At 45.9% G+C, this 11,783-nt stretch overlaps 1 long non-coding RNA gene across 1 annotated transcript in view; it reads left to right on the forward strand.

Annotated features, from left to right (window-relative positions):
- Nucleotides 1-11,314, forward strand: part of LOC108514676 (uncharacterized) — a 32,591-nt gene extending 21,277 nt beyond the window's left edge. Inside the window, exons 2-5 of the long non-coding RNA XR_001881289.1 lie at nt 6,758-6,892; nt 8,981-9,215; nt 10,453-10,593; nt 11,228-11,314. This is a non-coding gene — a long non-coding RNA (uncharacterized LOC108514676). The remainder of the gene's footprint in view (nt 1-6,757; nt 6,893-8,980; nt 9,216-10,452; nt 10,594-11,227) is intronic.
- The last annotated feature ends 469 nt before the right edge of the window (nt 11,315-11,783 follow it).

The following is an 11,783-nucleotide window of genomic DNA, read 5'->3' on the forward strand; positions in this document are numbered from 1 at the left end:
CACTACTAAAATCAAAAAAAAAAAAAAAAAAAAAATTAGCTGGGCGTCGTGGTGCATGCCTGTAATCCCAGCTACTTGGGAGGCTGAGGCAGGAGAACAGCTTGAACCCAGGAGGCAGAGGTTGTGGTGAGCCAAGATCATGCCACTGCACTCCAGCCTGGGTGACAGAGTGAGAATCCATCTCAAAAAAAAAAAAAAAAAAAAAAGTCTGCTTTCTTTATAAATTACCTATTCTCAAGAATTTCTTTCTTTTGGTGGCACATGCCTGTAATTCCAGATACTCAAAAGGCTGAGGTGGGAGAATTGCTTGGACACAGGAGGCAGAGGTTGCAGTGAGCTGAGATTGTGCCAATGCATTCCAGCCTGAGCGATGGAGTGTGACTCCATCTCAAAAAAAACACAGTCCAGGCGCAGTGGCTCATGCCTGTAATCCCAACACTTTGGGAGGCCAAGGTGGGTGGATTACTAGAGCTCAGGAGTTTCAAACCAGCCTGGGCAACACATTGAAACTCTATCTCTACATTAGCTGGGTGCTGTGACGCATGCCTGTGGTCCCAGCTACTCGGGAGGCTGAGGTGGGAGGATCATCTGTGCCCAAAAAGGTCAAGGCTGCAGTGAACCATGATTATGCCACTGTACTCCAGCCTGGGCAATAGAGTGAGACTGTCTCTCAAAATGTAAATAAATAAAATAGAAACTTGAAGCAGATGATATTTAGCACAGTTGAACTGAGGAAAGAACAAAGAACAATTGTGAACTGGGCAGCCCTCAGAACCAGAACTGGCTCAGAGTGACTCCATTTTGATTTGGTCTGGCCTGTTCAGGCCTAGTGTGGGAGGTTAGTCCATAGCAATGTCCTCTCACTATTTTGTTTAACAGTATAAAACTGTTTACAGGCCGGGCACGGTGGCTCAAGCCTGTAATCCCAGCACTTTGGGAGGCCGAGACGGGCGGATCACAAGGTCAGGAGATCAAGACCATCCTGGCTAACACGGTGAAACTCCATCTCTACTAAAAAATACAAAAAACTAGCCAGGTGTGGTGGCAGGCGCCTGTAGTCCCAGCTACTCGGGAGGCTGAGGCAGGAGAATGGCGTGAACCTGGGAGGCGGAGCTTGCAGTGAGCCCAGATCCGGCCACTGCACTCCAGCCTGGGCGACAGAGCTAGACTCCGTCTAAAAAAATAAACCAACAACAACAAAAAAAAACTGTTTACAAGCCAGGCGTGGTGACTCATGCCTGCAATCCCAGCACTTTGGGAGGCCAAGCCCGGCGGATTGCCTGAGGTCAGAAGTTCGAGACCAGCCTGCCCAACATGGTGAAACCCATCTCCACTAAAGATACAAAAATTAGCTGGCATGGAGGCAGGCACCTGTAATCTTAGCTACTCAGGAAGCTGAGGTAGGAGAATTGTTTGAACTTGGGAGGCGGAGTTTGCAGTGAGCCGAGATTGAGCCACTTCACTCCAGCCATTAAATAAATAAATAAATAAATAAATAAATAAATAAATAAATAAATAGATAGACCAGGCACAAGATGGAGTTTCAGTGTGTTGCCCAGGCTGGTCTGAAACTCCTGAGCCCTAGTGATCCATGCGCCTCGGCCTCCCACACGCCTGTAATCCCAGCACTTTGGGAGGCTGAGGCAGGTGGATCACCTGAGGTTGGGAGTTCGAGACCAGCCTGACCAACATGGAGAAACCCCGTGTCTACTAAAAATACAAAATTAGCTGGACGTGGTGGTGCATGCCTGTAATCCTAGCTACTCGGGAGGCTGAGGCAGGAGAATCGCTTGAACCTGGGAGGCAGAGGTTGTGGTGAGTGGAGATGGGGCCATTGCACTCCAGCCTGGGCAACAGAGTGAGACTCCATCTCCAAAAAAAAAAAAAAAATTACAATAGAAAGGTTATGAAAAATGAAAAGAGAATAAGGAATACTTAGTAATGATCCTAAACTTCTAGGTTTTGGATACATCTGAACAAGGTACTAAAATGTTCAGTTTCACCTTTTTATTTTTTGAGACAGAGTCTCACTTTGTTGCCCAGGCTGAAATGCAGTGGCACGATCTCTGCTCACTGCAACCTCCGCCTCCCAGATTCAAGTGATCCTCATTCGTCAGCCTTCCACGTAGCTGGGGTTACAGGTGTGTGCCACTATGCCCAGCTAATTCTTATTTATTTATTTCAGATGGAGTCTCCTTCTCTAGCCCAGGCTGGAGTGCAGTGGTGCAATCTCGGCTTACTGCAACCTCCGCCTCCTGGGTTCAAGCGATTCTCCTGCCTCAGCCTCCCTAGTAGCTGGGATTACAGGCACCCACCACCACAACAGGCTAATTTTGTATTTTTAGTAGAAACGAGGTTTCATCATGTTGGCCAGGCTGAACTCCTAATCTCAGCTGATCTGCCTACCTTGGCCTCCCAAAGTGCTGGGATTACAGGACTGAGCCACCTGCATCAGGCCTAATTTTTTGTTTTTTCAGTAGAGACGGTGTTTCGTTATTTTGGCCAGGCTGGTCTTGAACTCCTGGCCTCATGTGATCCACTTGCCTCGGTCTCCCAAAGTGCTGAGATTACAGGCAAGAGCCACTGCATCCAGTGAACAATTAGTTATTGACAATATCAATGACTTACAACTGTGGTTGTAACTCAGATAAAACAACAAACAATTACTTAACAGAATCTTTACGTTTTCTTTTCTTACTTTTTTGTAGCGATGGGGTTTCATTCACCATGTTTCCCAGGCTGGTCTGGAACTCCTGGGCTTAATCAATCCTACTGTTTCAGCGTCCCAAAGTGGTGGGATTACAGGTGTGAGCCAATATGCCCGGCCAAAATCTTTACATTTTCTAAAAGGGTGAAACATTCTAAAAATCATGTGGATAATTATGGAAAACATTAATATCTTTTACATTTATTTTTAATTTTTAGGAATAGGATGTCCCTGTTGCTTAGGCTGGCCTTGACCTCCTGGGCTCAAGTAATCTTCCTGCCTCGGACTAAAGTAGCTGCGATGCTACAGTAACATGCCATTAAATATTGTTTTTTACTCCTCCTTACAACCCTATGAGGAAACTGGGTTAGGTGGGGTGACTCATGTCTATAATCCCAGGACTTTGGGAGGCCTAGTTAGGAAGATCACCTGAGATCAGGAGTTCACGGTTACAGTGTCACTGCACTCCAACTCAGGTGATCAAAAAAAAAAAAAAAAGGAAACTGAATCAGAGTTAAAATCACCAACCAGTAAGTGATGGAACTGAGATTTAAAGAGTATCTGCTCTGTTCGTTTTGGCAGGCTGGGGGCAACATGGGGAAAGTATATAACTTTTTTTAACTTCTCAGAGTGCTTTTACATTTATTAGTCAAAAAGTATAGTATATAAACTTACCTTGATAATTAAAAGAATGCCTCTTGTCTCAATAATTCAGACTACTGAAACAGAAATTTCCCATTTCAAATTCACATTACTTTTAGGCCTGGTGCGGTGACTCACGCCTGTAATCCCAGCACTTTGGTAGGCTGAGGCAGATGCATCACTTGAGGTCAGTTTGAGACCAGCCTGACCAACATGGTGAAACCCCATCTCTACTAAATACAAAAAAATACAAAATTAGCTGGACATGGTGGTGCATGCCTATAATCCCAGCTATTCAAGTGGCTGAGGCAGAGAATCTCTTGAACCCAGGAGATCAAGGCTGCAGTGAGCCAAGATTGCACCACTGCACTCCATCCTGGGCGACAGAACAAGACTGTCTCAAGAACGAAAAAAACTAAATTTATGTTAATTTTATTAATTGTTGAATTTTTTTTTTTTTTTTTTTTTTTTTTTTTNCTTGCTCTGTCGTGCAGGCTGAAGGTCAGGGGTGCCATCTCAGCTCACTGCAGCCACAATCTCCCAGGCTCAAGAGATCCTCCCACCCCAGCCTCGTGAGTAGCTTAAGGACTGCGGGAGCACAACACCACGCCTGGCTAATTTGGTATATTTTTTGCAGAGGCAAGGTCTCACTATATTGGCCAGGCTGGTCTCAAAGTCCTGGACTCAAGCAATCTTCCCACCTTGGCCTCCCAAAGTGCTGAGATAACAGGCGTGAGCCACCACGTCCAGCATGAGATTCTTTTTTTTTTTGAGACGGAGTCTCGCTCTGTCGCCCAGGCTGGAGTGCAGTGGCCGGATCTCAGCTCACTGCAAGCTCCGCCTCCCGGGTTTACGCCATTCTCCTGCCTCAGCCTCCCGAGTAGCTGGGACTACAGGCGCCCGCCAGGTCGCCCGGCTAGTTTTTTGTATTTTTAGTAGAGACGGGGTTTCAGCATGTTAGCCAGGATGGTCTTGATCTCCTGACCTCGTGATCCGCCCGTCTCGGCCTCCCAAAGTGCTGGGATTACAGGCTTGAGCCACCGTGCCCGGCCACAAATTGGTAATTTCTATCTTTGTGTGTGTGTGTGTGTGTGTGTGTGTGTGTGTGTGTGTGTTTTGAAACAGGGTCTCACTCTGTTACCCAGGCTGGAGTGCAGTAGCGTGATCACTGCAGCCTCGACATCCGGGACTCAGTGCTTTTTAAACTTTTTTTTGTTTTGAGGCAGAGTCTAGTTGTATTGCTCAGGCTGGAGTGCAGTGGTGCGATCTTGGCTCACTGCGATCTCCGCCTCCTGGGTTCAAGCGATTCTCCCGCCTCAGCCTCCGGAGTAGCTAGGCTTACAGGAAGGCACCCACCACACCTAGGTAATTATTGTATTTTTAGTAGAGGTAGGGTTTCACCATGTTGGCCAGGCTGGTCTCGAACTCAGGTACCCACCTTGGCCTCCCAAAGTGCTGGGATTTCAGGTATGAGCCACCACACCCAGCCTTGCTTTTTAAATTTTTTAAAAAATGTTTCATCATGCTACAGAAAAGTAGCTGGAGCCCAGGCTTTGGAGACCAGCCTGGGCAACACAGTGAAACTCCTGTCTCTACAAAAAATTTAAAAAATTAGCTGGGTGTGGTGGTGTGAGCCTGTAGTGCCAGTTACCTGGGAGGCTGGGGAGAGAGGATCACCTGATTCTAGCTGTGATTGCACCACTGCATTGCAGCCTCAGCAACAAAGTGAGACCGTCTTAAAGAAGAAGAAGAAAAAAAAAAGAGAGAAAGAAAAGTGGAGAAAATAATGCTGCCAGTATTCCCTAATTATCTTCTAGGTTTGGCAAATCTTAATGATGCTATATTTGCTTCAGATAACATTTTAAATTTAGCTTTTGAATAGTTAATACATTTGTATGTTCAAAAAAAATTATAGTTAAGTTCCCATCCCACTCTATCCCATATGCCACTTTCATTGCATAGGTTCTAGTTATATATTTTTCTGAGATTGTGTGTGTATGTTTGTGTGTATACAAACAAATACAAATATATTTGGACTCACTATTTTAAAATGGAAAAGTTAACTTTTAAAAAAATGTTTTCTCTTTATTTAATAGAGACAGAATCTCAGTATGTTGCCCAGGCTGGTTTTGAACTCCTGGGCTCAACCAATTCTCCTGCCTCAGCCTCTCAAAGTGCTGAGATTACAGGCATGAGCCACCAAGTCTGACCAAATGACATTTTTTTTGAGACAGAGTCTTGCTCTGTCGCCAGGGCTGGAGTGCAGTGGCATGATCTCGGCTTACTGCAACCTCTACCTCCCAGGTTCAAGCAATACTCCTGCCTCAGTCTCCTGAGTAGCTGGAATTACAGGCGCACGCCACCACACCGTGCTAATTTTTGTATTTTTAGTAGAGATGGGGTTTCACCATGTTGGCCAGGCTGGTCTCGAACTCCTGACCTCGTGATCTGCCCGCCTCGGCCTCCCAAACTGCTGGGATTACAGGCATGAGCCACCGCATCTGGTCCCAAGTAACATATTTTGACATTTTCTTTTGTTTACATTCACACTCTCACTTTTTTTTTTTTTTTTTTTTTTTTGCGACAGGGTGTTACTGTGTCACCCAGGCTGGATCTCCAGCTGGATCGCCAACAGTGCGATCCTAGTCACTGCAGCCTTGAACTTCTGGGCTCAATAGATTCGCCCGCCTGGGCCTCCCAAAGTGCTGGGATTACAGGCGTGAGCCACACCGCACCCGGCCGGTGTCTACACTCAACCCTGTTTTTCCTCTCTTTACCACCTCTTTTCTCAGTTTATTATTCAATAAACAATTCATGAAACTCAGAGTTCGAGGCATTCTGCTATGAACTCTGAAGAAGCGGTAATTTCTGATTCACTATTGCTTGCCTTTGTCCTTTTTCCTCCTCCCACAACTCAGTTTTCCAAAAACTGAGACCTATTTCCAAGGTTTAAAGTGCCGGGCGCGGTGGCTCACGCCTGTAATCCCAGCACTTTGGGAAGCTGAGGCGGTAAGATCTCTTGAGCCAAGGAGTTCGAGACCAGCCTGGGCAGCTAATCGCCGTCTTTGCAAAACAAACAAACAAACCCATTAAAACAAAAATTAGCTGGGTGTAGTCGGGGAAGAGAGGCTGTAGTCGGGGAAGAGAGGCCTTCTCGGGGAAGAGAGGCTGAGGTGGGAGGATCGTTTCAGTCCGGGAGCTAGAGACTAGTCAACCGAGATCGAGTCACTGCTTTCCAGCCTGAGTGATAGAGCGAGACTTAGTCTCAAGAAAAAAAAAAAGCCCAGAATAACTAGTATTAGCTTTATGCAAATAAGGAGGCCCTCTGAAGAATTCAGTAGGGCGGAAACAGTGGGACCGGAGGCGGGACCGGCGTGGTGGGCGGAACCTGAGAGGCGGGTCTTGCAGGTCCCGCCCAGCTCGCGCGCGGATTTGGCGCCAAACGCTGCGGGCCTTTCTTGCCCCGGGAGTTCCCGAGTATCGCGAGAAGCGCGTTTGTCTGCACGTCGAGGTACGCTCTGTGGCCGGTGTTTTCTGCGTGAGGTGAGAACTGACTGGCGGGCCAGTGAAGTTCTTGCGGGGAGAGGGAAGTCAGAGGGACTAGCCAGGGAGCCAGATGGACGAGCCAGGGAGCCAGACGGACGAGCCAGGGAGCCAGACGGACGAGCGGGAAAGCCTAATTGTCGCAGCGGGTCAGAAGGCTGGGGAGTCGACCTGACCTGGCCTGGAGAGGCGGGGTTGGGCGCGTGTCCCGGTTGCTTAGGTTTTGGGCTGCCTCTTACTCTGCCAAGCCCCTTAGCGGGAGGGAATGTGTTCCTCATCATCTTTACCCCAGTCTTCTGTCCGGGGCGTGTCAATGTAGAAAGCGCCCAGCGAATGTTGGATGAATGAATGAAGTTAAAGAGAGGATAGGCGGGGATCGAGGATGAGGGGGACGGCTGAGGAAGAGGTATAGGAGGTTCGATGTTTCAGGGGTGGCACCCAAGGGGGACATCGAGGCAGCACGGTAGCACTTCCTTTGCGATGAGGGCCGTCTCTTTGGACTTCTTGGAAAAGAGGTGGGCATTGGAAAACAGGGTCTGGGAACAAACCGTGGTTTGGACATAACATTTGTTACCTTCACTCTTCTGGGAGTTTGAGGAGTAGAGGAGGAAGTTCACACAATTTCATAAATGTCTAAAAAGAGACAGTTATGCGACCACTGACGCAGAGTAGTAAAAGTCGTCTGTTGAGCATCTTATTCACTACAAATAGAAGAAATAACAGTTTCCTGACAATCCCACCCCGTGCTTGGCCAGTGCTTGAGTGCACTTAATATATTTTAGGTACTGTCATCAAACTCAAAGCTCGCTGTCAGCCTCAAAGTTCTGAACCCTAGTATAGATTCTTGTAGCTTACTTGAGGCTACAGTGGGTCATGATCGGGAATTGATGCTTTGCTTTATTTTTTTTTTTTTGAAACGGAGTCTGGCTCTGTCGCCCAGGCTGAAGTGCCATAGCGCGGTCTTGGCTTACTGCGAGCTCCGCCTCCTGGGTTCAAACGATTCTCCTTCCTCAGCCTCTGGAGTAGCTGGGCTGGGACTACAGGCGCCCGCCACCACACTTGGCTAATTTTTTTTGTATTTTTAGTAGAGACGGGGTTTCACTGTGTTGGCCAGGCTGGTCTTGAACTCCTGACCTCATGATCCATCCGCCTCGGCCTCCCATAGTGCTGGGATTACAGGCGTGAGCCACCGCGCCCAGCCGATGCTTTGCTTTTATATTTATGGTAGTCGAAATTTAGGATTAGTGAGATTTTAAAGATCATCTAACTCCAATTTGGGGAAACTTTGGAATTATTTTTTTGCATTCTATCATTCATCAAATATATATTGATCACCTTCACCTGCTGTGTACCAGCACTGGGGTTCGAGCTGTGTAGCACAGAGAGACCTACCTGGTTGCCCTTTTTGAGCTACAGTCTAGTTTGGGAGACGAACAATAAATAACTCTAAATAATACCTGATATTGAAACTGGATAAGTGCCATGACGTTTGTACTTGACACTATGAATGCTTACTAAAGAAGGATTTAGAGAAATTGAGGTAAACTTTTGAAAAGGAGATAGTTGATATCTGAAAGAGATTAGGAGTCAAGGAATAGCTTTTTCAAGACAGGAAATAGTATTTGTAAAGATCTAGTGGCCTGAGGAATATAGCTCTTTCAAGGAAAGAAAAAGCATAGAGTAGTGTGAAGTGAGGTTGGTGAGGTTGTAAGAGGCCAGATCACATAGGGCCTTGGAGTTTTGTCTTTATCTTAAGAGCAATCAGAAACCATTGAAATACTTAAGCCAAGTGAGGTGATCAGCTTTACATTTTCAGATTCAGCCTAGATGTAATACGGACAATTGAAGAAGGCAAGAGTGGATGACAGTAGTGGAGTAATGCAAGCAAGAAATGTTGGGAAGTGGTTATAGAGATAAGGAGAAATAGATTCAAGGGATATTTAGGAAATAAAATGGGCAGGATCTGTGGGATAGAGGGAAGGAATTGCTAAAGATGACTTGTAGGTTTCTGAATTGCTTAGCTGGATAGATGTCATTCACTGAATTAGGAAAATTTAGAAGTTTGGTTTTGTACATGTTGAATTACAGGTGCCTTTCAGGCATTTAGGAGGTGTAAAATGGGAAATAGTGATCTGGATCGGAGAGTCAAGGCCTACGGTAGAGATGAAAATCAGGGAGTCATCTATAAATAAGTACTTATTAAAACTATGCATAAATGAATGAAGAAGTTCTAGGATGGAGTCTTGGATACTTAATGGCCAGGTTAGAAGATAAACCTGCAAAGAAAATCCAGGAGGAGTGCCCAGAAAGGGAGGAAAGCCAGGTGAGTACTGTGTTTTAAAAGTTAAGGTAAACATTTTTCCCAGAAAAAACTGACTGAAAGTGTCAGTTGTTACTGAGAAGTAAGGCAGTACTGAAAAACATTCTTTCGAGTTACCAACCTGAGGATAATTTCCTATTCTTTAAAGGAAGCCTTACCTAGAACACCAATATGTAAACACATTAAAAAATTTTTTTTTTTACTTTTAATTTTTGTGGGCACATAGTAGGTGTATATAAACAGATTTTTAAATTTTTTATTTATTTATTTATTTTAAGATGGAGTCTTGCTCTGTGGCCCAGGCTGGAGTGCAGTGGCGTGCTCTTGGCTCACTGCAACCTCCGCCTCCCGGGTTCACACCATTCTCCTGCTTCAGCCTCCCGAGTAGCTGGGACGACAGGCGCCCGCCACCAAGCCCGGCTAATGTTTTGTATTTTTAGTAGAAATGGGTTTCACCATTCACAGGATGGTCTCCATCTCCTGACCTTGTGATCCACCCGCCTTAGCTTCCCAAAGTGCTGGAATTACAGGCGTGAGCCACCGTGCCCGGCAGATTTTTTTTTTTTTAAGCTGCTCTACTTGAAGTGGGGGTGAAGTACCTATATCCTGCGTATTTCATACCCTATTGGATCACAGTTTGAAACCCTCTGAAAAGTCAAATTTATCTTTTTTCTTTTTTTCTGAGATGGAGTTTCGCTCTTGTTGCCCAGGCTGGAGTGCAATGGCACGATCTCGGCTCACTGCAACCTCTGCCCCCCAGATTCAAGCGATTCTTCTGCCTCAGCCTCCCAAGTAGCTGGGATTACAGGCATGTGCCACCACGCCCGGCTAATTTTGTATTTTTAGTAGAGACGGGTTTCTCCATGTTGGTCAGGCTGTTCTCAAACTCCCGACCTCAGGTAATCCGCCCGCCTTGGCCTCCCAAAGGGATTATAGCCATGAGCCACGGCGCCCGGCCCAAAATTTATCTTTTTATGGTAGGGGAAGCTCAGTAGTTGAGGTACAACGATTTGTTCAAAATGATATAGATATTTAGTGTTAGGGTCTACCTTGGAACTTAGTTCTGATTTCTAGTCTAGTCCTTTTTTTTCATAATTAGTATCTTCTCTACTTTTCATGATGTGTAAGTTTGAAATGTGGTCTAACTGATTGAAACACATGAAATGGCTGCGGGTAGAACTTGTCTATATAGTGGAGACTATTTGGATGAATACAAATAACTTTACATTTTTTCCCTTAGAGGAAAAGATGCTAGAACCACAGGAGAATGGCATGATTGACCTACCAGATTATGAGCATGTAGAAGATGAAACTTTTCCTCCTTTCCCACCTCCAGTCTCTCCAGAGAGACAAGACGGTGAAGGAATTGAGCCTGATGAAGGTATGTATAGAGAGTTTTAAAAAGGAGGCTGTGAGGCCGGGCACAGCGGCTCATGCCTGTAATTCCAGCACTTTGGGAGGCCGAGGCAGGTGGATCAAAAGGTCAGGAATTTGAGACCAGCCTGGCCAACATGGTGAAACCCCGTCTCTACTAAAAATACAAAAATTAGCCGGGGCGTGGTGGCTGTGGTAAAAGGAGGCTGTGGTAAAAGGTATTTGAGGAAAAAAAAGGAAAAAAAAGGGAGGCTGGGCACACTGGGTCCTGCCTGTAATCTCAGCACTTTGGGAGGCCAAGGCAGGAGGATGGCTTGAGCCCAGGATTTCAAGACCAGCCTGGGCAACATAGCAAGACCTCGTCTCTGCTAAAGATTTAAAAATTACCCACATGTGGTAGGCCACTCCTGTAGTTTCAGATACTCAGGATGCTAAGGCAGAAGAATCACTTGAGCCCAGGAGTTTGAGGCTGCAGTGAGCCAAGATCTCACCTCTGCACTCCAGCATGGGCAACAGAGTGAGACCCTGTTTCAAAAAAAGGTGTCCCATGTTTAGTTATCTTATCAGCTTGGAAATGATACAAAATAAATAATACAAATTATTTAAATACAGTAATACTGAATCTTGGTATGTTTCACCAGAGTCAGGAAGTGGAGCACTTGTTCCTGTACCTCCAAAGAGAACAGTTAAAAGAAATATACCCAAGCTGGATGCTCAGAGGTACATTTACTATATTATTATACGTTTATAAGTTTTATTTTTAGCATCCACTGTTTTTCTTCTAATGTTATAAACTTTTGGTTGGTATGATGTAGAGCTCTTATATTTCTAAAAAAGTTTATTTTAGTTCAGCAGAACATTTTTTCTTATGCTCTTGCTTTGGACCAAACTCGAGAAAACTTGGAAATTAGGCCGGGCGTGGTGGCTCATGCCTGTAATCCCAGCACTTTGGGAGGCCAAGGCGGGCGGATCACGAGGTCAGGAGATCAAGACCATCCTGGCCAACATGGTGAAACCCTGTCTCCACTAAAAATAAAAAAAATTAGCTGGGCGCAGTGGTGGGCGCCTATAGTCCCAGCTACTTGGGAGGCTGAGGCAGGAGAATGATGTGAACCCGGGGGAGGCCGAGCTTGCAGTGACCCGAGATCATGCCACTGTGCTTCAGCCTGGGCGACACAGCGAGACTCCCTCTCAAAA

Source organism: Rhinopithecus bieti, unplaced genomic scaffold, assembly GCF_001698545.2.
Source record: "Rhinopithecus bieti isolate Rb0 unplaced genomic scaffold, ASM169854v2 scaffold_31548, whole genome shotgun sequence".
In the NCBI taxonomy this organism is placed as follows: domain Eukaryota; kingdom Metazoa; phylum Chordata; class Mammalia; order Primates; family Cercopithecidae; genus Rhinopithecus; species Rhinopithecus bieti.